This window comes from Triturus cristatus, chromosome 12 (genome assembly GCF_964204655.1).
Source record: "Triturus cristatus chromosome 12, aTriCri1.1, whole genome shotgun sequence".
Classification (NCBI taxonomy): Eukaryota; Metazoa; Chordata; class Amphibia; order Caudata; family Salamandridae; genus Triturus; species Triturus cristatus.
In genome coordinates, this window is record NC_140595.1 from 662,350,083 (window position 1) to 662,370,258 (window position 20,176).

A 20,176-nucleotide genomic window follows, 5' to 3' on the forward strand; every position below is an offset into this window, starting at 1 on the left:
GCCTGACGAACGCCTGACAAACGCCATTCTCACCCTGCCGGGCAAAGCCAAATAAGCCATGCATATTTACAGTTCCTTTGAAAGGCAGAGCGAGGACTAGGACCTCTTTTCCGACTGAATCTGCATCCACAGAAAGGATGTTATAAGGCCCTACAAATTTCACCAAGGAGATGTGAAAGTCTTCCCCCATAAAATACTTTTTTTCCCAGATACCCCGGCTCTTAGGCAAATGAGGTTACTCCTCAAAACCCCACCCCCACTCACCATAAATATCCTTCTCTCCTGCTGTCCATTCAAATGATACAAGGTATCTTGTACATAGAGAGAAAGGGAGAATAGGCAGACTTGCTTCAAAGATTTGGTGACCTTGGATGGGTGGGTTGAATGAAGAAGTGAACCTGGTTTCTGGCAAAGGAGTATCGAGATGAAGATGAGGAAAAGTGAACATGGACCACATTCATAGGTTAGAGAAATACATTTAATAGGTTGAATGGTTTTGAAAAGTGAACTTCGAGCAGTAATTGTTGTTTTTTAAACTGCAAAGAAATTAAAAATGAATGTGGGATTGGAGGCACACTCTGAGCAGAAAAGCACCATAAGCTGCTATGGTGCAACTCAAGATGGTGAATAGAACCTTTAATATGATGATGCTCTTCTTTTGCTAGTTTTTTCGAGTCACCTTTTATTGTAAGTAGCTGATACAGCATTTTTTGCAGCTCTTCAGTTTATGGTTAGCATGTGAGAACACTGTTTTCATCATATTTATTATTCTACAAATGTATTTTTAAATGCACTGATGTGGTGTTTGCATGAAATGCAAGATGGCACATCATGGAATGTTTAAACTGAGCATCGCGGAGGATATGTGATATTTGGCACCCAGAGGAGTAGGACACGTAGATCCTATAAGAAGTAAAGACTCTCTAGCAAGGGCCGTCCATACTCTGAGTTTAAACTTTACTTTTTGTGAAATGGTTTATGAAAATCAACACGGCTGCTACAGGAGAGGCTCGAACTCACAACCTCGGCATGGCTCAGTGCAAGTACTGCTGTATAAGTACCACGCGCTAACCGATTGCGCAACTGGAGCTCTCTCTTTTCACATCTCCCCAGGTGAGCCATCTACAGCTGACCAAGTAGATGACAGACACTGCTCCATCATTCACTGTGCAAGATCGACTCACATGCTAGCATGTTATCATGACTATTAAAAATACAGTCCAAACGGAATAGATTCTATAATTGTCCTATAACATATGCTCTGTCTATTCAAAACCCCATAGAATTATATCTTGACAGTTCTGACAAAGTCTAGGGGAATCTTATGAATATTTGTAATTAGCACATAGTAAGAATTTCCCAAAAATGAAATGTAGGTCCCTGATTGGGGGAAGACGTGGAATGTGAGATCTTGCCTCAGCTGTTTTTTTCTTTTTTAGGTACAGTATATTGACACTTCAGTACCTTTTGTGAAGCAAGGTTTCAGATGGGGCTGTAGGGCAGACGAGGTGGCCGAGTGGTTAAGGCGATGGACTGCTAATCCATTGTGCTCTGCACGCGTGGGTTCGAATCCCACCTTCGTCGGAAAGCCATCAGAGTCTCTTTTGATGGCCAGCATTTCTTGTAGTATAATTACACTCTCTTTCAAGACAGAGCCAGGATCCGCTAGATGGGATCATCTGACTGTTCCATTTTAACAAATATGTCAAATAAAGTGAAGTATTTTGTGCGTAATAGAAATTAGATCTTTCATGGAGTTTCCAGAGGATTGCCTTTCACTCACTCCTGGCTTATTAACCAGTTTGGATAAATAGATTGATAAGAAAGCAGCTCTTACTCCTAAAGTTTAGGCCGTCTCAAATGAATGACTGTTAACATATGTCTGCCCCACAGAGACAGATCACTTCTAATAAGTGGGTTCTCTATATGTCACTGATTGCAGACATACTAACTAGAGCTATCGGTATGGTCTTGAATGCGAAAACTCTTATTTTCTCATATGAAAATGTAGTTTTTCATACTTCCAAAAAAAGTGCCTTAAGCATGGTCTTCAATGTGTGCGCGCATGTGGACATTCATATGCAACTACGTTTCCATACAGAGTCTCAAAATCATGGATATATTCATACCTCAGTAAGAATACATGTTGCAATTTACATCCTGCGTGCAGACTGGCCTTGTAGCTCAGTGGCAGAGCACTGGTCTTGTAAACCAGGGGTCATGAGTTCAAGCCTCATCAGGGCCTTTTTACATGAGTCTTTCTGTATGTTGTTTTCAAGTCATTCTTCCCTGGAGTCACACCTTGCTTTAGGATTGCTTATTGCCAAGCTTCCCTTTCCTGCTTTCATATTATCAAGAAAATATCATGAAGATCATTGAATTATAAATTATTGCCTCACCCCTTCCGATCGCCTGACGAACGCCTGACAAACGCCATTCTCACCCTGCCGGGCAAGCCCTGCCGGGCAAAGCCAAATAAGCCATGCATATTTACAGTTCCTTTGAAAGGCAGAGCGAGGACTAGGACCTCTGTTCCGACTGAATCTGCATCCACAGAAAGGATGTTATAAGGCCCTACAAATTTCACCAAGGAGATGTGAAAGTCTTCCCCCATAAAATACTTTTTTTCCCAGATACCCCGGCTCTTAGGCAAATGAGGTTACTCCTCAAAACCCCACCCCCACTCACCATAAATATCCTTCTCTCCTGCTGTCCATTCAAATGATACAAGGTATCTTGTACATAGAGAGAAAGGGAGAATAGGCAGACTTGCTTCAAAGATTTGGTGACCTTGGATGGGTGGGTTGAATGAAGAAGTGAACCTGGTTTCTGGGAGAGGAGTATCGAGATGAAGATGAGGAAAAGTGAACATGGACCACATTCATAGGTTAGAGAAATACATTTAATAGGTTGAATGGTTTTGAAAAGTGAACTTCGAGCAGTAATTGTTGGTTTTTAAACTGCACAGAAATTAAAAATGAATGTGGGATTGGAGGCACACTCTGAACAGAAAAGCACCATAAGCTGCTATGGTGCAACTCAAGATGGTGAATAGAACCTTTAATATGATGATGCTCTTCTTTTGCTAGTTTTTTCGAGTCACCTTTTATTGTAAGTAGCTGATACAGCATTTTTTGCAGCTCTTCAGTTTATGGTTATCATGTGAGAACACAGTTTTCATCATATTTATTATTCTACAAATGTATTTTTAAATGCACTGATGTGGTGTTTGCATGAAATGCAAGATGGCACATCATGGAATGTTTAAACTGAGCATCGCGGAGGATATGTGATATTTGGCACCCAGAGGAGTAGGACACGTAGATCCTATAAGAAGTAAAGACTCTCTAGCAAGGGCCGTCCATACTCTGAGTTTAAACTTTACTTTTTGTGAAATGGTTTATGAAAAACAACACGGCTGCTCCAGGTGAGGCTCGAACTCACAACCTCGGCATGGCTCAGTACAAGTACTGCTGTATAAGTACCGCGCGCTAACCGATTGCGCCACTGGAGCTCTCTCTTTTCACATCTCCCCAGGTGAGCCATCTACAGCTGACCAAGTAGATGACAGACACTGCTCCATCATTCACTGTGCAAGATCGACTCACATGCTAGCATGTTATCATGACTATTAAAAATACAGTCCAAACGGAATAGATTCTATAATTGTCCTATAACATATGCTCTGTCTATTCAAAACCCCATAGAATTATATCTTGACAGTTCTGACAAAGTCTAGGGGAATCTTATGAATATTTGTAATTAGCACATAGTAAGAATTTCCCAAAAATGAAATGTAGGTCCCTGATTGGGGGAAGACGTGGAATGTGAGATCTTGCCTCAGCTGTTTTTTTCTTTTTTAGGTACAGTATATTGACACTTCAGTACCTTTTGTGAAGCAAGGTTTCAGATGGAGCTGTGGGGCAGACGAGGTGGCCGAGTGGTTAAGGCGATGGACTGCTAATCCATTGTGCTCTGCACGCGTGGGTTCGAATCCCACCTTCGTCGGAAAGCCATCAGAGTCTCTTTTGATGGCCAGCATTTCTTGTAGTATAATTACACTCTCTTTCAAGACAGAGCCAGGATCCGCTAGATGGGATCATCTGACTGTTCCATTTTAACAAATATGTCAAATAAAGTGAAGTATTTTGTGCGTAATAGAAATTAGATCTTTCATGGAGTTTCCAGAGGATTGCCTTTCACTCACTCCTGGCTTATTAACCAGTTTGGATAAATAGATTGATAAGAAAGCAGCTCTTACTCCTAAAGTTTAGGCCGTCTCAAATGAATGACTGTTAACATATGTCTGCCCCACAGAGACAGATCACTTCTAATAAGTGGGTTCTCTATATGTCACTGATTGCAGACATACTAACTAGAGCTATCGGTATGGTCTTGAATGCGAAAACTCTTATTTTCTCATATGAAAATGTAGTTTTTCATACTTCCAAAAAAAGTGCCTTAAGCATGGTCTTCAATGTGTGCGCGCACGTGGACATTCATATGCAACTACGTTTCCATACAGAGTCTTAAAATCATAGATATATTCATACCTCAGTAAGAATACATGTTGCAATTTACATCCTGCGTGCAGACTGGCCTTGTAGCTCAGTGGCAGAGCACTGGTCTTGTAAACCAGGGGTCATGAGTTCAAGCCTCATCAGGGCCTTTTTACATGAGTCTTTCTGTATGTTGTTTTCAAGTCATTCTTCCCTGGAGTCACACCTTGCTTTAGGATTGCTTATTGCCAAGCTTCCCTTTCCTGCTTTCATATTATCAAGAAAATATCATGAAGATCATTGAATTATACATTATTGCCTCACCCCTTCCGATCGCCTGACGAACGCCTGACAAACGCCATTCTCACCCTGCCGGGCAAGCCCTGCCGGGCAAAGCCAAATAAGCCATGCATATTTACAGTTCCTTTGAAAGGCAGAGCGAGGACTAGGACCTCTGTTCTGACTGAATCTGCATCCACAGAAAGGATGTTATAAGGCCCTACAAATTTCACCAAGGAGATGTGAAAGTCTTCCCCCATAAAATACTTTTTTTCCCAGATACCCCGGCTCTTAGGCAAATGAGGTTACTCCTCAAAACCCCACCCCCACTCACCATAAATGTCCTTCTCTCCTGCTGTCCATTCAAATGATACAAGGTATCTTGTACATAGAGAGAAAGGGAGAATAGGCAGACTTGCTTCAAAGATTTGGTGACCTTGGATGGGTGGGTTGAATGAAGAAGTGAACCTGGTTTCTGGGAAAGGAGTATCGAGATGAAGATGAGGAAAAGTGAACATGGACCACATTCATATGTTAGAGAAATACATTTAATAGGTTGAATGGTTTTGAAAAGTGAACTTCGAGCAGTAATTGTTGGTTTTTAAACTGCAAAGAAATTAAAAATGAATGTGGGATTGGAGGCACACTCTGAGCAGAAAAGCACCATAAGCTGCTATGGTGCAACTCAAGATGGTGAATAGAACCTTTAATATGATGATGCTCTTCTTTTGCTAGTTTTTTCGAGTCACCTTTTATTGTAAGTAGCTGATACAGCATTTTTTGCAGCTCTTCAGTTTATGGTTATCATGTGAGAACACTGTTTTCATCATATTTATTATTCTACAAATGTATTTTTAAATGCACTGATGTGGTGTTTGCATGAAATGCAAGATGGCACATCATGGAATGTTTAAACTGAGCATCGCGGAGGATATGTGATATTTGGCACCCAGAGGAGTAGGACACGTAGATCCTATAAGAAGTAAAGACTCTCTAGCAAGGGCCGTCCATACTCTGAGTTTAAACTTTACTTTTTGTGAAATGGTTTATGAAAAACAACACGGCTGCTACAGGTGAGTCTCGAACTCACAACCTCGGCATGGCTCAGTGCAAGTACTGCTGTATAAGTACCGCGCGCTAACCGATTGCGCCACTGGAGCTCTCTCTTTTCACATCTCCCCAGGTGAGCCATCTACAGCTGACCAAGTAGATGACAGACACTGCTCCATCATTCACTGTGCAAGATCGACTCACATGCTAGCATGTTATCATGACTATTAAAAATACAGTCCAAACGGAATAGATTCTATAATTGTCCTATAACATATGCTCTGTCTATTCAAAACCCCATAGAATTATATCTTGACAGTTCTGACAAAGTCTAGGGGAATCTTATGAATATTTGTAATTAGCACATAGTAAGAATTTCCCAAAAATGAAATGTAGGTCCCTGATTGGGGGAAGACGTGGAATGTGAGATCTTGCCTCAGCTGTTTTTTTCTTTTTTAGGTACAGTATATTGACACTTCAGTACCTTTTGTGAAGCAAGGTTTCAGATGGGGCTGTAGGGCAGACGAGGTGGCCGAGTGGTTAAGGCGATGGACTGCTAATCCATTGTGCTCTGCACGCGTGGGTTCGAATCCCACCTTCGTCGGAAAGCCATCAGAGTCTCTTTTGATGGCCAGCATTTCTTGTAGTATAATTACACTCTCTTTCAAGACAGAGCCAGGATCCACTAGATGGGATCATCTGACTGTTCCATTTTAACAAATATGTCAAATAAAGTGAAGTATTTTGTGCGTAATAGAAATTAGATCTTTCATGGAGTTTCCAGAGGATTGCCTTTCACTCACTCCTGGCTTATTAACCAGTTTGGATAAATAGATTGATAAGAAAGCAGCTCTTACTCCTAAAGTTTAGGCCGTCTCAAATGAATGACTGTTAACATATGTCTGCCCCACAGAGACAGATCACTTCTAATAAGTGGGTTCTCTATATGTCACTGATTGCAGACATACTAACTAGAGCTATCGGTATGGTCTTGAATGCGAAAACTCTTATTTTCTCATATGAAAATGTAGTTTTTCATACTTCCAAAAAAAGTGCCTTAAGCATGGTCTTCAATGTGTGCGCGCACGTGGACATTCATATGCAACTACGTTTCCATACAGAGTCTCAAAATCATAGATATATTCATACCTCAGTAAGAATACATGTTGCAATTTACATCCTGCGTGCAGACTGGCCTTGTAGCTCAGTGGCAGAGCACTGGTCTTGTAAACCAGGGGTCATGAGTTCAAGCCTCATCAGGGCCTTTTTACATGAGTCTTTCTGTATGTTGTTTTCAAGTCATTCTTCCCTGGAGTCACACCTTGCTTTAGGATTGCTTATTGCCAAGCTTCCCTTTCCTGCTTTCATATTATCAAGAAAATATCATGAAGATCATTGAATTATACATTATTGCCTCACCCCTTCCGATCGCCTGACGAACGCCTGACAAACGCCATTCTCACCCTGCCGGGCAAAGCCAAATAAGCCATGCATATTTACAGTTCCTTTGAAAGGCAGAGCGAGGACTAGGACCTCTGTTCCGACTGAATCTGCATCCACAGAAAGGATGTTATAAGGCCCTACAAATTTCACCAAGGAGATGTGAAAGTCTTCCCCCATAAAATACTTTTTTTCCCAGATACCCCGGCTCTTAGGCAAATGAGGTTACTCCTCAAAACCCCACCCCCACTCACCATAAATATCCTTCTCTCCTGCTGTCCATTCAAATGATACAAGGTATCTTGTACATAGAGAGAAAGGGAGAATAGGCAGACTTGCTTCAAAGATTTGGTGACCTTGGATGGGTGGGTTGAATGAAGAAGTGAACCTGGTTTCTGGGAAAGGAGTATCGAGATGAAGATGAGGAAAAGTGAACATGGAACACATTCATATGTTAGAGAAATACATTTAATAGGTTGAATGGTTTTGAAAAGTGAACTTCGAGCAGTAATTGTTGGTTTTTAAACTGCAAAGAAATTAAAAATGAATGTGGGATTGGAGGCACACTCTGAGCAGAAAAGCACCATAAGCTGCTATGGTGCAACTCAAGATGGTGAATAGAACCTTTAATATGATGATGCTCTTCTTTTGCTAGTTTTTTCGAGTCACCTTTTATTGTAAGTAGCTGATACAGCATTTTTTGCAGCTCTTCAGTTTATGGTTATCATGTGAGAACACTGTTTTCATCATATTTATTATTCTACAAATGTATTTTTAAATGCACTGATGTGGTGTTTGCATGAAATGCAAGATGGCACATCATGGAATGTTTAAACTGAGCATCGCGGAGGATATGTGATATTTGGCACCCAGAGGAGTAGGACACGTAGATCCTATAAGAAGTAAAGACTCTCTAGCAAGGGGCGTCCATACTCTGAGTTTAAACTTTACTTTTTGTGAAATGGTTTATGAAAAACAACACGGCTGCTCCAGGTGAGGCTCGAACTCACAACCTCGGCATGGCTCAGTGCAAGCACTGCTGTATAAGTACCGCGCGCTAACCGATTGCGCCACTGGAGCTCTCTCTTTTCACATCTCCCCAGGTGAGCCATCTACAGCTGACCAAGTAGATGACAGACACTGCTCCATCATTCACTGTGCAAGATCGACTCACATGCTAGCATGTTATCATGACTATTAAAAATACAGTCCAAACGGAATAGATTCTATAATTGTCCTATAACATATGCTCTGTCTATTCAAAACCCCATAGAATTATATCTTGACAGTTCTGACAAAGTCTAGGGGAATCTTATGAATATTTGTAATTAGCACATAGTAAGAATTTCCCAAAAATGAAATGTAGGTCCCTGATTGGGGGAAGACGTGGAATGTGAGATCTTGCCTCAGCTGTTTTTTTCTTTTTTAGGTACAGTATATTGACACTTCAGTACCTTTTGTGAAGCAAGGTTTCAGATGGGGCTGTAGGGCAGACGAGGTGGCCGAGTGGTTAAGGCGATGGACTGCTAATCCATTGTGCTCTGCACGCGTGGGTTCGAATCCCACCTTCGTCGGAAAGCCATCAGAGTCTCTTTTGATGGCCAGCATTTCTTGTAGTATAATTACACTCTCTTTCAAGACAGAGCCAGGATCCGCTAGATGGGATCATCTGACTGTTCCATTTTAACAAATATGTCAAATAAAGTGAAGTATTTTGTGCGTAATAGAAATTAGATCTTTCATGGAGTTTCCAGAGGATTGCCTTTCACTCACTCCTGGCTTATTAATAAGGGTGGGCGTAGTTCGCGAAGTAGCACTTCGCGAAGCTACGCAAAGTGAAGTTCGCACTACGCGAGCTACGCGTAGCACTTCGCGAACTGCGAAGTAACATGTTCGCACTGTGCAAGATGTTGTTTTCAATGATTGCACAGTGCGGACAAGCAACCGGCACTGTGCAATCATTGAAAATGGCATCTTGCACAGTGCGAGCTGTAGTTTTCTGCTGCTCGAGTAGATTTTTACTCGAGCTGCAGCTTTCTCAACGCGAACTGGTAGTTTCTCATCGCGAGCGGTCGCGAGCATACGCGACCCCTCGCAATGAGAAACCTGACCTTCTCGCGTTGGGAATCTCGCCGGGAGGTTTATTTTTCATGCTCGCGATCGCGAACAAGGAAAAAGTCTCGCCAGGATGTCATTTTGCTTGCTCGCGGTCGCCAACTTGACGTTGAGGACCGCGAGCAAGCAAAAAATGACCGCAGCACTACGCAACACTACACTACGCGTGTTCGCACTGTGCTACGTGCAGTTCGCGTAGTGCGAAGTAGCGCGAACTTCGCAAACTACGCGAGCGTAGCGTAGTGCTTCGCCCAGGCCTACTTATTAACCAGTTTGGATAAATAGATTGATAAGAAAGCAGCTCTTACTCCTAAAGTTTAGGCCGTCTCAAATGAATGACTGTTAACATATGTCTGCCCCACAGAGACAGATCACTTCTAATAAGTGGGTTCTCTATATGTCACTGATTGCAGACATACTAACTAGAGCTATCGGTATGGTCTTGAATGCGAAAACTCTTATTTTCTCATATGAAAATGTAGTTTTTCATACTTCCAAAAAAAGTGCCTTAAGCATGGTCTTCAATGTGTGCGCGCACGTGGACATTCATATGCAACTACGTTTCCATACAGAGTCTCAAAATCATAGATATATTCATACCTCAGTAAGAATACATGTTGCAATTTACATCCTGCGTGCAGACTGGCCTTGTAGCTCAGTGGCAGAGCACTGGTCTTGTAAACCAGGGGTCATGAGTTCAAGCCTCATCAGGGCCTTTTTACATGAGTCTTTCTGTATGTTGTTTTCAAGTCATTCTTCCCTGGAGTCACACCTTGCTTTAGGATTGCTTATTGCCAAGCTTCCCTTTCCTGCTTTCATATTATCAAGAAAATATCATGAAGATCATTGAATTATACATTATTGCCTCACCCCTTCCGATCGCCTGACGAACGCCTGACAAACGCCATTCTCACCCTGCCGGGCAAAGCCAAATAAGCCATGCATATTTACAGTTCCTTTGAAAGGCAGAGCGAGGACTAGGACCTCTGTTCCGACTGAATCTGCATCCACAGAAAGGATGTTATAAGGCCCTACAAATTTCACCAAGGAGATGTGAAAGTCTTCCCCCATAAAATACTTTTTTTCCCAGATACCCCGGCTCTTAGGCAAATGAGGTTACTCCTCAAAACCCCACCCCCACTCACCATAAATATCCTTCTCTCCTGCTGTCCATTCAAATGATACAAGGTATCTTGTACATAGAGAGAAAGGGAGAATAGGCAGACTTGCTTCAAAGATTTGGTGACCTTGGATGGGTGGGTTGAATGAAGAAGTGAACCTGGTTTCTGGGAAAGGAGTATCGAGATGAAGATGAGGAAAAGTGAACATGGACCACATTCATATGTTAGAGAAATACATTTAATAGGTTGAATGGTTTTGAAAAGTGAACTTCGAGCAGTAATTGTTGGTTTTTAAACTGCAAAGAAATTAAAAATGAATGTGGGATTGGAGGCACACTCTGAGCAGAAAAGCACCATAAGCTGCTATGGTGCAACTCAAGATGGTGAATAGAACCTTTAATATGATGATGCTCTTCTTTTGCTAGTTTTTTCGAGTCACCTTTTATTGTAAGTAGCTGATACAGCATTTTTTGCAGCTCTTCAGTTTATGGTTATCATGTGAGAACACTGTTTTCATCATATTTATTATTCTACAAATGTATTTTTAAATGCACTGATGTGGTGTTTGCATGAAATGCAAGATGGCACATCATGGAATGTTTAAACTGAGCATCGCGGAGGATATGTGATATTTGGCACCCAGAGGAGTAGGACACGTAGATCCTATAAGAAGTAAAGACTCTCTAGCAAGGGGCGTCCATACTCTGAGTTTAAACTTTACTTTTTGTGAAATGGTTTATGAAAAACAACACGGCTGCTCCAGGTGAGGCTCGAACTCACAACCTCGGCATGGCTCAGTGCAAGTACTGCTGTATAAGTACCGCGCGCTAACCGATTGCGCCACTGGAGCTCTCTCTTTTCACATCTCCCCAGGTGAGCCATCTACAGCTGACCAAGTAGATGACAGACACTGCTCCATCATTCACTGTGCAAGATCGACTCACATGCTAGCATGTTATCATGACTATTAAAAATACAGTCCAAACGGAATAGATTCTATAATTGTCCTATAACATATGCTCTGTCTATTCAAAACCCCATAGAATTATATCTTGACAGTTCTGACAAAGTCTAGGGGAATCTTATGAATATTTGTAATTAGCACATAGTAAGAATTTCCCAAAAATGAAATGTAGGTCCCTGATTGGGGGAAGACGTGGAATGTGAGATCTTGCCTCAGCTGTTTTTTTCTTTTTTAGGTACAGTATATTGACACTTCAGTACCTTTTGTGAAGCAAGGTTTCAGATGGGGCTGTAGGGCAGACGAGGTGGCCGAGTGGTTAAGGCGATGAACTGCTAATCCATTGTGCTCTGCACGCGTGGGTTCGAATCCCACCTTCGTCGGAAAGCCATCAGAGTCTCTTTTGATGGCCAGCATTTCTTGTAGTATAATTACACTCTCTTTCAAGACAGAGCCAGGATCCGCTAGATGGGATCATCTGACTGTTCCATTTTAACAAATATGTCAAATAAAGTGAAGTATTTTGTGCGTAATAGAAATTAGATCTTTCATGGAGTTTCCAGAGGATTGCCTTTCACTCACTCCTGGCTTATTAATAAGGGTGGGCGTAGTTCGCGAAGTAGCACTTCGCGAAGCTACGCAAAGTGAAGTTCGCACTACGCGAGCTACGCGTAGCACTTCGCGAACTGCGAAGTAACATGTTCGCACTGTGCAAGATGTTGTTTTCAATGATTGCACAGTGCGGACAAGCAACCGGCACTGTGCAATCATTGAAAATGGCATCTTGCACAGTGCGAGCTGTAGTTTTCTGCTGCTCGAGTAGATTTTTACTCGAGCTGCAGCTTTCTCAACGCGAACTGGTAGTTTCTCATCGCGAGCGGTCGCGAGCATACGCGACCCCTCGCAATGAGAAACCTGACCTTCTCGCGTTGGGAATCTCGCCGGGAGGTTTATTTTTCATGCTCGCGATCGCGAACAAGGAAAAAGTCTCGCCAGGATGTCATTTTGCTTGCTCGCGGTCGCCAACTTGACGTTGAGGACCGCGAGCAAGCAAAAAATGACCGCAGCACTACGCAACACTACACTACGCGTGTTCGCACTGTGCTACGTGCAGTTCGCGTAGTGCGAAGTAGCGCGAACTTCGCAAACTACGCGAGCGTAGCGTAGTGCTTCGCCCAGGCCTACTTATTAACCAGTTTGGATAAATAGATTGATAAGAAAGCAGCTCTTACTCCTAAAGTTTAGGCCGTCTCAAATGAATGACTGTTAACATATGTCTGCCCCACAGAGACAGATCACTTCTAATAAGTGGGTTCTCTATATGTCACTGATTGCAGACATACTAACTAGAGCTATCGGTATGGTCTTGAATGCGAAAACTCTTATTTTCTCATATGAAAATGTAGTTTTTCATACTTCCAAAAAAAGTGCCTTAAGCATGGTCTTCAATGTGTGCGCGCACGTGGACATTCATATGCAACTACGTTTCCATACAGAGTCTCAAAATCATAGATATATTCATACCTCAGTAAGAATACATGTTGCAATTTACATCCTGTGTGCAGACTGGCCTTGTAGCTCAGTGGCAGAGCACTGGTCTTGTAAACCAGGGGTCATGAGTTCAAGCCTCATCAGGGCCTTTTTACATGAGTCTTTCTGTATGTTGTTTTCAAGTCATTCTTCCCTGGAGTCACACCTTGCTTTAGGATTGCTTATTGCCAAGCTTCCCTTTCCTGCTTTCATATTATCAAGAAAATATCATGAAGATCATTGAATTATACATTATTGCCTCACCCCTTCCGATCGCCTGACGAACGCCTGACAAACGCCATTCTCACCCTGCCGGGCAAAGCCAAATAAGCCATGCATATTTACAGTTCCTTTGAAAGGCAGAGCGAGGACTAGGACCTCTGTTCCGACTGAATCTGCATCCACAGAAAGGATGTTATAAGGCCCTACAAATTTCACCAAGGAGATGTGAAAGTCTTCCCCCATAAAATACTTTTTTTCCCAGATACCCCGGCTCTTAGGCAAATGAGGTTACTCCTCAAAACCCCACCCCCACTCACCATAAATATCCTTCTCTCCTGCTGTCCATTCAAATGATACAAGGTATCTTGTACATAGAGAGAAAGGGAGAATAGGCAGACTTGCTTCAAAGATTTGGTGACTTTGGATGGGTGGGTTGAATGAAGAAGTGAACCTGGTTTCTGGGAAAGGAGTATCGAGATGAAGATGAGGAAAAGTGAACATGGACCACATTCATAGGTTAGAGAAATACATTTAATAGGTTGAATGGTTTTGAAAAGTGAACTTCGAGCAGTAATTGTTGGTTTTTAAACTGCAAAGAAATTAAAAATGAATGTGGGATTGGAGGCACACTCTGAGCAGAAAAGCACCATAAGCTGCTATGGTGCAACTCAAGATGGTGAATAGAACCTTTAATATGATGATGCTCTTCTTTTGCTAGTTTTTTCCAGTCACCTTTTATTGTAAGTAGCTGATACAGCATTTTTTGCAGCTCTTCAGTTTATGGTTATCATGTGAGAACACAGTTTTCATCATATTTATTATTCTACAAATGTATTTTTAAATGCACTGATGTGGTGTTTGCATGAAATGCAAGATGGCACATCATGGAATGTTTAAACTGAGCATCGCGGAGGATATGTGATATTTGGCACCCAGAGGAGTAGGATACGTAGATCCTATAAGAAGTAAAGACTCTCTAGCAAGGGCCGTCCATACTCTGAGTTTAAACTTTACTTTTTGTGAAATGGTTTATGAAAAACAACACGGCTGCTCCAGGTGAGGCTCGAACTCACAACCTCGGCATGGCTCAGTGCAAGTACTGCTGTATAAGTACCGCGCGCTAACCGATTGCGCCACTGGAGCTCTCTCTTTTCACATCTCCCCAGGTGAGCCATCTACAGCTGACCAAGTAGATGACAGACACTGCTCCATCATTCACTGTGCAAGATCGACTCACATGCTAGCATGTTATCATGACTATTAAAAATACAGTCCAAACGGAATAGATTCTATAATTGTCCTATAACATATGCTCTGTCTATTCAAAACCCCATAGAATTATATCTTGACAGTTCTGACAAAGTCTAGGGGAATCTTATGAATATTTGTAATTAGCACATAGTAAGAATTTCCCAAAAATGAAATGTAGGTCCCTGATTGGGGGAAGACGTGGAATGTGAGATCTTGCCTCAGCTATTTTTTTCTTTTTTAGGTACAGTATATTGACACTTCAGTACCTTTTGTGAAGCAAGGTTTCAGATGGGGCTCTAGGGCAGACGAGGTGGCCGAGTGGTTAAGGCGATGGACTGCTAATCCATTGTGCTCTGCACGCGTGGGTTCGAATCCCACCTTCGTCGGAAAGCCATCAGAGTCTCTTTTGATGGCCAGCATTTCTTGTAGTATAATTACACTCTCTTTCAAGACAGAGCCAGGATCCGCTAGATGGGATCATCTGACTGTTCCATTTTAACAAATATGTCAAATAAAGTGAAGTATTTTGTGCGTAATAGAAATTAGATCTTTCATGGAGTTTCCAGAGGATTGCCTTTCACTCACTCCTGGCTTATTAATAAGGGTGGGCGTAGTTCGCGAAGTAGCACTTCGCGAAGCTACGCAAAGTGAAGTTCGCACTACGCGAGCTACGCGTAGCACTTCGCGAACTGCGAAGTAACATGTTTGCACTGTGCAAGATGTTGTTTTCAATGATTGCACAGTGCGGACAAGCAACCGGCACTGTGCAATCATTGAAAATGGCATCTTGCACAGTGCGAGCTGTAGTTTTCTGCTGCTCGAGTAGATTTTTACTCGAGCTGCAGCTTTCTCAACGCGAACTGGTAGTTTCTCATCGCGAGCGGTCGCGAGCATACGCGACCTCTCGCAATGAGAAACCTGACCTTCTCGCGTTGGGAATCTCGCCGGGAGGTTTATTTTCCATGCTCGCGATCGCGAACAAGGAAAAAGTCTCGCCAGGATGTCATTTTGCTTGCTCGCGGTCGCCAACTTGACGTTGAGGACCGCGAGCAAGCAAAAAATGACCGCAGCACTACGCAACACTACGCTACGCGTGTTCGCACTGTGCTACGTGCAGTTCGCGTAGTGCGAAGTAGCGCGAACTTCGCAAACTACGCGAGCGTAGCGTAGTGCTTCGCCCAGGCCTACTTATTAACCAGTTTGGATAAATAGATTGATAAGAAAGCAGCTCTTACTCCTAAAGTTTAGGCCGTCTCAAATGAATGACTGTTAACATATGTCTGCCCCACAGAGACAGATCACTTCTAATAAGTGGGTTCTCTATATGTCACTGATTGCAGACATACTAACTAGAGCTATCGGTATGGTCTTGAATGCGAAAACTCTTATTTTCTCATATGAAAATGTAGTTTTTCATACTTCCAAAAAAAGTGCCTTAAGCATGGTCTTCAATGTGTGCGCGCACGTGGACATTCATATGCAACTACGTTTCCATACAGAGTCTCAAAATCATAGATATATTCATACCTCAGTAAGAATACATGTTGCAATTTACATCCTGCATGCAGACTGGCCTTGTAGCTCAGTGGCAGAGCACTGGTCTTGTAAACCAGGGGTCATGAGTTCAAGCCTCATCAGGGCCTTTTTACATGAGTCTTTCTGTATGTTGTTTTCAAGTCATTCTTCCCTGGAGTCACACCTTGCTTTAGGATTGCTTATTGCCAAGCTTCCCTTTCCTGCTTTCATATTATCAAGAAAATATCATGAAGATCATTGAATTATACATTATTGCCTCACCCCTTCCGATCGCCTGACGAACGCCTGACAAACGCCATTCTCACCCTGCCGGGCAAGCCCTGCCGGGCAAAGCCAAATAAGCCATGCATATTTACAGTTCCTTTGAAAGGCAGAGCGAGGACTAGGACCTCTGTTCCGACTGAATCTGCATCCACAGAAAGGATGTTATAAGGCCCTACAAATTTCACCAAGGAGATGTGAAAGTCTTCCCCCATAAAATACTTTTTTTCCCAGATACCCCGGCTCTTAGGCAAATGAGGTTACTCCTCAAAACCCCACCCCCACTCACCATAAATATCCTTCTCTCCTGCTGTCCATTCAAATGATACAAGGTATCTTGTACATAGAGAGAAAGGGAGAATAGGCAGACTTGCTTCAAAGATTTGGTGACCTTGGATGGGTGGGTTGAATGAAGAAGTGAACCTGGTTTCTGGGAAAGGAGTATCGAGATGAAGATGAGGAAAAGTGAACATGGACCACATTCATATGTTAGAGAAATACATTTAATAGGTTGAATGGTTTTGAAAAGTGAACTTCGAGCAGTAATTGTTGGTTTTTAAACTGCAAAGAAATTAAAAATGAATGTGGGATTGGAGGCACACTCTGAGCAGAAAAGCACCATAAGCTGCTATGGTGCAACTCAAGATGGTGAATAGAACCTTTAATATGATGATGCTCTTCTTTTGCTAGTTTTTTCGAGTCACCTTTTATTGTAAGTAGCTGATACAGCATTTTTTGCAGCTCTTCAGTTTATGGTTATCATGTGAGAACACTGTTTTCATCATATTTATTATTCTACAAATGTATTTTTAAATGCACTGATGTGGTGTTTGCATGAAATGCAAGATGGCACATCATGGAATGTTTAAACTGAGCATCGCGGAGGATATGTGATATTTGGCACCCAGAGGAGTAGGACACGTAGATCCTATAAGAAGTAAAGACTCTCTAGCAAGGGCCGTCCATACTCTGAGTTTAAACTTTACTTTTTGTGAAATGGTTTATGAAAAACAACACGGCTGCTACAGGTGAGTCTCGAACTCACAACCTCGGCATGGCTCAGTGCAAGTACTGCTGTATAAGTACCGCGCGCTAACCGATTGCGCCACTGGAGCTCTCTCTTTTCACATCTCCCCAGGTGAGCCATCTACAGCTGACCAAGTAGATGACAGACACTGCTCCATCATTCACTGTGCAAGATCGACTCACATGCTAGCATGTTATCATGACTATTAAAAATACAGTCCAAACGGAATAGATTCTATAATTGTCCTATAACATATGCTCTGTCTATTCAAAACCCCATAGAATTATATCTTGACAGTTCTGACAAAGTCTAGGGGAATCTTATGAATATTTGTAATTAGCACATAGTAAGAATTTCCCAAAAATGAAATGTAGGTCCCTGATTGGGGGAAGACGTGGAATGTGAGATCTTGCCTCAGCTGTTTTTTTCTTTTTTAGGTACAGTATATTGACACTTCAGTACCTTTTGTGAAGCAAGGCTTCAGATGGGGCTGTAGGGCAGACGAGGTGGCCGAGTGGTTAAGGCGATGGACTGCTAATCCATTGTGCTCTGCACGCGTGGGTTCGAATCCCACCTTCGTCGGAAAGCCATCAGAGTCTCTTTTGATGGCCAGCATTTCTTGTAGTATAATTACACTCTCTTTCAAGACAGAGCCAGGATCCACTAGATGGGATCATCTGACTGTTCCATTTTAACAAATATGTCAAATAAAGTGAAGTATTTTGTGCGTAATAGAAATTAGATCTTTCATGGAGTTTCCAGAGGATTGCCTTTCACTCACTCCTGGCTTATTAACCAGTTTGGATAAATAGATTGATAAGAAAGCAGCTCTTACTCCTAAAGTTTAGGCCGTCTCAAATGAATGACTGTTAACATATGTCTGCCCCACAGAGACAGATCACTTCTAATAAGTGGGTTCTCTATATGTCACTGATTGCAGACATACTAACTAGAGCTATCGGTATGGTCTTGAATGCGAAAACTCTTATTTTCTCATATGAAAATGTAGTTTTTCATACTTCCAAAAAAAGTGCCTTAAGCATGGTCTTCAATGTGTGCGCGCACGTGGACATTCATATGCAACTACGTTTCCATACAGAGTCTCAAAATCATAGATATATTCATACCTCAGTAAGAATACATGTTGCAATTTACATCCTGCGTGCAGACTGGCCTTGTAGCTCAGTGGCAGAGCACTGGTCTTGTAAACCAGGGGTCATGAGTTCAAGCCTCATCAGGGCCTTTTTACATGAGTCTTTCTGTATGTTGTTTTCAAGTCATTCTTCCCTGGAGTCACACCTTGCTTTAGGATTGCTTATTGCCAAGCTTCCCTTTCCTGCTTTCATATTATCAAGAAAATATCATGAAGATCATTGAATTATACATTATTGCCTCACCCCTTCCGATCGCCTGACGAACGCCTGACAAACGCCATTCTCACCCTGCCGGGCAAAGCCAAATAAGCCATGCATATTTACAGTTCCTTTGAAAGGCAGAGCGAGGACTAGGACCTCTGTTCCGACTGAATCTGCATCCACAGAAAGGATGTTATAAGGCCCTACAAATTTCACCAAGGAGATGTGAAAGTCTTCCCCCATAAAATACTTTTTTTCCCAGATACCCCGGCTCTTAGGCAAATGAGGTTACTCCTCAAAACCCCACCCCCACTCACCATAAATATCCTTCTCTCCTGCTGTCCATTCAAATGATACAAGGTATCTTGTACATAGAGAGAAAGGGAGAATAGGCAGACTTGCGTCAAAGATTTGGTGACCTTGGATGGGTGGGTTGAATGAAGAAGTGAACCTGGTTTCTGGGAAAGGAGTATCGAGATGAAGATGAGGAAAAGTGAACATGGAACACATTCATATGTTAGAGAAATACATTTAATAGGTTGAATGGTTTTGAAAAGTGAACTTCGAGCAGTAATTGTTGGTTTTTAAACTGCAAAGAAATTAAAAATGAATGTGGGATTGGAGGCACACTCTGAGCAGAAAAGCACCATAAGCTGCTATGGTGCAACTCAAGATGGTGAATAGAACCTTTAATATGATGATGCTCTTCTTTTGCTAGTTTTTTCGAGTCACCTTTTATTGTAAGTAGCTGATACAGCATTTTTTGCAGCTCTTCAGTTTATGGTTATCATGTGAGAACACTGTTTTCATCATATTTATTATTCTACAAATGTATTTTTAAATGCACTGATGTGGTGTTTGCATGAAATGCAAGATGGCACATCATGGAATGTTTAAACTGAGCATCGCGGAGGATATGTGATATTTGGCACCCAGAGGAGTAGGACACGTAGATCCTATAAGAAGTAAAGACTCTCTAGCAAGGGGCGTCCATACTCTGAGTTTAAACTTTACTTTTTGTGAAATGGTTTATGAAAAACAACACGGCTGCTCCAGGTGAGGCTCGAACTCACAACCTCGGCATGGCTCAGTGCAAGCACTGCTGTATAAGTACCGCGCGCTAACCGATTGCGCCACTGGAGCTCTCTCTTTTCACATCTCCCCAGGTGAGCCATCTACAGCTGACCAAGTAGATGACAGACACTGCTCCATCATTCACTGTGCAAGATCGACTCACATGCTAGCATGTTATCATGACTATTAAAAATACAGTCCAAACGGAATAGATTCTATAATTGTCCTATAACATATGCTCTGTCTATTCAAAACCCCATAGAATTATATCTTGACAGTTCTGACAAAGTCTAGGGGAATCTTATGAATATTTGTAATTAGCACATAGTAAGAATTTCCCAAAAATGAAATGTAGGTCCCTGATTGGGGGAAGACGTGGAATGTGAGATCTTGCCTCAGCTGTTTTTTTCTTTTTTAGGTACAGTATATTGACACTTCAGTACCTTTTGTGAAGC

At 42.1% G+C, this 20,176-nt stretch overlaps 18 non-coding genes across 18 annotated transcripts; 13 read left to right on the plus strand and 5 right to left on the minus strand.

Moving 5' to 3' along the window:
- Positions 1 to 1,502: 1,502 nt before the first annotated feature.
- Positions 1,503 to 1,584, plus strand: TRNAS-GCU (transfer RNA serine (anticodon GCU)). Its single transcript has one exon. It is a non-coding gene; the product is annotated as a tRNA-Ser (tRNA).
- A 589-nt stretch (positions 1,585 to 2,173) lies between these two features.
- On the plus strand, positions 2,174 to 2,245 carry TRNAT-UGU (transfer RNA threonine (anticodon UGU)). Its single transcript has one exon. It is a non-coding gene; the product is annotated as a tRNA-Thr (tRNA).
- A 1,174-nt stretch (positions 2,246 to 3,419) lies between these two features.
- Positions 3,420 to 3,514, minus strand: TRNAI-UAU (transfer RNA isoleucine (anticodon UAU)). The gene is made up of 2 exons: positions 3,477 to 3,514; positions 3,420 to 3,455 (listed from the first exon to the last, which is right to left on the minus strand). It is a non-coding gene; the product is annotated as a tRNA-Ile (tRNA).
- Positions 3,515 to 3,926: 412 nt separating this feature from the next.
- On the plus strand, positions 3,927 to 4,008 carry TRNAS-GCU (transfer RNA serine (anticodon GCU)). The gene has a single exon. It is a non-coding gene; the product is annotated as a tRNA-Ser (tRNA).
- Positions 4,009 to 4,597: 589 nt separating this feature from the next.
- On the plus strand, positions 4,598 to 4,669 carry TRNAT-UGU (transfer RNA threonine (anticodon UGU)). The gene has a single exon. It is a non-coding gene; the product is annotated as a tRNA-Thr (tRNA).
- Positions 4,670 to 6,350: 1,681 nt separating this feature from the next.
- On the plus strand, positions 6,351 to 6,432 carry TRNAS-GCU (transfer RNA serine (anticodon GCU)). The gene has a single exon. It is a non-coding gene; the product is annotated as a tRNA-Ser (tRNA).
- Positions 6,433 to 7,021: 589 nt separating this feature from the next.
- On the plus strand, positions 7,022 to 7,093 carry TRNAT-UGU (transfer RNA threonine (anticodon UGU)). Its single transcript has one exon. It is a non-coding gene; the product is annotated as a tRNA-Thr (tRNA).
- A 1,160-nt stretch (positions 7,094 to 8,253) lies between these two features.
- TRNAI-UAU (transfer RNA isoleucine (anticodon UAU)) lies at positions 8,254 to 8,348 on the minus strand. Its single transcript has 2 exons — positions 8,311 to 8,348; positions 8,254 to 8,289 (listed from the first exon to the last, which is right to left on the minus strand). It is a non-coding gene; the product is annotated as a tRNA-Ile (tRNA).
- Positions 8,349 to 8,760: 412 nt separating this feature from the next.
- Positions 8,761 to 8,842, plus strand: TRNAS-GCU (transfer RNA serine (anticodon GCU)). The gene has a single exon. It is a non-coding gene; the product is annotated as a tRNA-Ser (tRNA).
- A 1,185-nt stretch (positions 8,843 to 10,027) lies between these two features.
- TRNAT-UGU (transfer RNA threonine (anticodon UGU)) lies at positions 10,028 to 10,099 on the plus strand. Its single transcript has one exon. It is a non-coding gene; the product is annotated as a tRNA-Thr (tRNA).
- Positions 10,100 to 11,259: 1,160 nt separating this feature from the next.
- TRNAI-UAU (transfer RNA isoleucine (anticodon UAU)) lies at positions 11,260 to 11,354 on the minus strand. Its single transcript has 2 exons — positions 11,317 to 11,354; positions 11,260 to 11,295 (listed from the first exon to the last, which is right to left on the minus strand). It is a non-coding gene; the product is annotated as a tRNA-Ile (tRNA).
- A 1,679-nt stretch (positions 11,355 to 13,033) lies between these two features.
- TRNAT-UGU (transfer RNA threonine (anticodon UGU)) lies at positions 13,034 to 13,105 on the plus strand. The gene has a single exon. It is a non-coding gene; the product is annotated as a tRNA-Thr (tRNA).
- Positions 13,106 to 14,265: 1,160 nt separating this feature from the next.
- Positions 14,266 to 14,360, minus strand: TRNAI-UAU (transfer RNA isoleucine (anticodon UAU)). The gene is made up of 2 exons: positions 14,323 to 14,360; positions 14,266 to 14,301 (listed from the first exon to the last, which is right to left on the minus strand). It is a non-coding gene; the product is annotated as a tRNA-Ile (tRNA).
- A 412-nt stretch (positions 14,361 to 14,772) lies between these two features.
- Positions 14,773 to 14,854, plus strand: TRNAS-GCU (transfer RNA serine (anticodon GCU)). The gene has a single exon. It is a non-coding gene; the product is annotated as a tRNA-Ser (tRNA).
- A 1,185-nt stretch (positions 14,855 to 16,039) lies between these two features.
- On the plus strand, positions 16,040 to 16,111 carry TRNAT-UGU (transfer RNA threonine (anticodon UGU)). The gene has a single exon. It is a non-coding gene; the product is annotated as a tRNA-Thr (tRNA).
- Positions 16,112 to 17,792: 1,681 nt separating this feature from the next.
- On the plus strand, positions 17,793 to 17,874 carry TRNAS-GCU (transfer RNA serine (anticodon GCU)). The gene has a single exon. It is a non-coding gene; the product is annotated as a tRNA-Ser (tRNA).
- Positions 17,875 to 18,463: 589 nt separating this feature from the next.
- Positions 18,464 to 18,535, plus strand: TRNAT-UGU (transfer RNA threonine (anticodon UGU)). The gene has a single exon. It is a non-coding gene; the product is annotated as a tRNA-Thr (tRNA).
- Positions 18,536 to 19,695: 1,160 nt separating this feature from the next.
- TRNAI-UAU (transfer RNA isoleucine (anticodon UAU)) lies at positions 19,696 to 19,790 on the minus strand. Its single transcript has 2 exons — positions 19,753 to 19,790; positions 19,696 to 19,731 (listed from the first exon to the last, which is right to left on the minus strand). It is a non-coding gene; the product is annotated as a tRNA-Ile (tRNA).
- Between the last annotated feature and the right edge of the window lie 386 nt (positions 19,791 to 20,176).